Genomic DNA, 3627 nt, shown 5'->3' with positions numbered 1-3627 from the left:
CTGCGTGTGCTACTGCGCAAATTCATAAGAGGGTTTATACCTCTCACGTTTATTCCCAAAATAGGTGGATACTTGTGACCTTTCCTTTCCCAGATAAAAGCCTTTCGAATCACTTTAAAAACATTTTTAATAGGAACTTTTGGTTCCCCTTTAACTAGCCAGCAAACACCTATATACTCTGTGAGCTTCTCATTTCATCCTCTACTCTTCCCCTCTTTCCACTCTATCCACACTCACTTTCCTTTCATGTTTCTGGAATATGCCAGGCATACTTCCACTTTAAGCCTTTTGCACTGACTCTCCCTTCTATCTTAATTTCTCTTCCCTCAAATACCTGGGTATCTTACTTCGTCTCTTTGATCAGTGTCTCCTCCACCTCGAGATCTGCCTCAAGCACCTAACTTAAAATTGCAACCCCATTCCTTCGCCCTCCTGACTCTCCCTTATCCCTCATTTTTGCTCCATCACGTGAGCAAAAATGAGGGATATCCTCATATCCTCATGAGCATATCCTCAATTTGCTCCACTGATTCTGTGTGTATCTCCCCTCACCGCCTGCCAGCTCTATGGGGTGGGGATTTTTGTCTCTTTAATCATGCACTGACATATCCTCATTACCCAGAACAACACCTGGCACTTAATAGGTGCTCAATAAATGTTTGTTGATGTGAGTTTAGGAAGTAAATTTAGTTCTAATAGCTCATTTATAGTACCAACTACCCTGGGTTAAGAATTATCGCTATACTTAAATTTTCTGACTCACTGGTTGTTAATAAACGGTAGCTATGATCTAAAAGCAACCCTCCATTTCAAAATAAGAATCGTTAGCTTGAGTGACTCACAAGAAAGGACCGGATGCAGAAGAACTAAAGAGGCTGAGATGGGCATTGATTTGTGAACGTATTTTCTAAATTAAATCTTTGCCATTACACATTCTAAGAGCAATATATCTCATCATGCGTGCATATAAAAGGACTCTCGTGTCTTTCCTTTTAATACTCAAAACAGATGTATGTTATTTTTATTACCAATTTTGCATCAAAGAATAGTATTAGTCACTTTACCTAGACAAAAACTAAAGGCATAAATCAGACGGTGGTTCTAGAAAGTCTAAGAGGGCTATGACATCGATTTTGAGGACTTCTGGAAGCCTTGCTTAGAAAAGATTCTCATATAAAGGCCCATTAGCACCACCTTTATGGATGTGGGACCTGTGCAGTCACACAGGGCCTCGTACTTAGAAGGGCCCATTACTTGGTTTAATGCTCTGCTGTTGCTGTCTCGGAATTCCTAATAATTTATGAATAAGGACCCTCATTTTCACTTTATACTGGGTGCTGCAAATTACATAGCTGGTCCTGCGGCCCAAGGAAGACTTACTCAGTTACCACTCACTGCCCAAGGACACAAACAGAGGCAGAATGGCCACAGAAGCATAGAGAAATTTCACAGCTGTACCCCCAGGCCTCCTCCCATCCCCGCCCTCCTCCTGAGAACTGGACAGACAGTAGCAGTGGTGCAGTGCTTGCTACTCCGAGTGTGGCCGGTGCCAGCAGTGGCAGCAACGTGCCTGAGGAGCTTGTTGGAAAAGCAGAATTAGGCCCCACTCCAGACTTATTGGACCAGAGTTTACATTTCCTGTGCACTCTCGATTTGAGAGACAGATGTGTGCTGCCCCAGGAGTAATCCAGGACACCACAATAGTGGACATTTGAAAGAGGTTGCTTTTCTTCAAGAGGATCCTTCAAGAGGATTTCTTGGATTTCTTTTTCCCTTTCCACAAAAAAAAAAAAAAAAAAAAAAAATCCCTCATCTGAGATGGTGCCAGATTGGGATGCTAACTGATTTGAGCATTACTTTTGTTCCTTCTGCAGTCCCTTCTCCAGGATCGGGTTAATATGAAGTGCTGTGGTTTGAAAAAAATTAAATAAAAACAAGAGGAAAGCATGAAGAATGGGTTGTTATGAACAAAGCTGAGAAGGTGGAAAGCGTTTGGAATAAGAAAAAGAAGGGGAGGGACGCCTGAGTGGTTCAGCGGTTTGGCGCTTGCCTTGCACTCAGGGCGTGATCCTAGAGACCTGGGTTCGAGTCCCAGTCGGGCTCCCTGCAGGGAGCCTGCTTCTCCCTCTGCCTGTGTCTCTGCCTCTCTCTGTGTTTCTCGTGAATAAATAAATAAAATCTTAAAAAAAAAATAAAGAAAAAAGAAAACGAAGAGGAGAAAGCTACCTTAAACACACAATAGCTAAAACCGAACACTTGCTATGCCCGGCGTCCTGCAAAGTGTTCAGGTGCCTCACTGTATCTAAGCATCACTACAGAGCCCACAGCAGCGCGGAGTCCCCAGCGGCCACCCTGTAACCGAGGCAGGGGCTGTGCGCCCTTTCGGGGGCTGTGGGGCCCGGCTCGGACTTAGAGACCTCTGCCCGGGGGTGAGGCCTGCGGCAGCTCGCGCACACCCGCATCGGGCCTACGTGTTGGGAGACCGTCGCGGTGGGGACAACAGGAACCAGACCAAGGTGCATTCAAACACCGCCCGAATCGTTCAATTTGAGATAAAAGGAAGAAAGGGAAGAAGAAAGAAAAAAAAGAGAAAAGAGAGAAGAAAGGGACTTCGTCCCGAAGCGCAGGTGGCACAGTGGCCTGCACCGCGGCAGGGGAGGGGGAGGCCCGGGTCCGGGCTCCAGCGGGAACGGCCGGGCGGGGTCCCGGGGTCCCGGGATCGAGTCCCACGTGGGGCTTCTCCTGCACGGAGCCCGCTTCTCCCTCTGCCTGGGTCTCTGCCTCTCTCTCTGTGTCTCTCATGAATAAATACATAAAATATTTTTAAAAAAAGAAAAGGGCAAGGGCCGCCTGAGTCGCCACCCAGCGACCCCACGGGCCGGGCGCTGGGGCAACCGGGCGGCCGAGCTCCCAGCGCCCCGCAGCCCGCCCCCGGCTCCCGCCACGCAAACCCCGACCGGGAGGAGCCAGCGGGCGAAAGAGGAAGCAGCCGGGGGAGCGGGGGGCGGGGCCAGGGGCAAAGGGGGCGGGGCCAAAGGGGGAGCGGGGGCGGGGTCAGAGCGGGGGCGGGGCCAGGGGCGGAGCATGGGGCGGGCTGGGGGCGGGCAGGGGGCGCAGAGGGCGCAGAGGGCGCAGGGGCGGAGGGCGGAGGGCGCGCGGATGGAGCTGCCCGGGGCGTGCAGGGGGCGGGGAGGGGCGGGGCTGGGGGGGCAGGGACGGGGCGGGGGCCGGGGGCGCAGGGCGCGCGGATGGGGCTGCAGGGGGCGGGGAGGGGGCGGGGAGAGGCAGGGCCGGGGGCAGGGCCTGCGGGCAGGGGCGGGTCGGGGGCGCAGAGCGGGGGGCGGGGACCGGGGCGGGGGGGTGGGGCTGGGGGCGCAGGGCGCGCGGATGGAGCTGCGGGGGGCGTGCAGGGGGAACGCAGCGGGGGGGGAGGGGCAGGGCCGGGGGTAGGGCCTGCGGGCAGGGGGCGGGCCGGGGGCGGGGACCGGGGGCGCAGGGCACGCGGATGGAGCTGCAGGGGGCGTGCAGGGGGGGGGCGCAGCGGGAAGGGAGGGGGCGGGGAGGGACAGGGCCGGGGGCAGGGCCTGCGTGCAGGGGGCGGGCCGGGGGCGCAGAGGGGGGGGCGGG

This window comes from Canis lupus, chromosome 15 (genome assembly GCF_003254725.2).
Source record: "Canis lupus dingo isolate Sandy chromosome 15, ASM325472v2, whole genome shotgun sequence".
Classification (NCBI taxonomy): domain Eukaryota; kingdom Metazoa; phylum Chordata; class Mammalia; order Carnivora; family Canidae; genus Canis; species Canis lupus.
The sequence above is the reverse complement of the archived record's forward strand: the minus strand, read 5'-3'. Positions refer to the sequence as shown.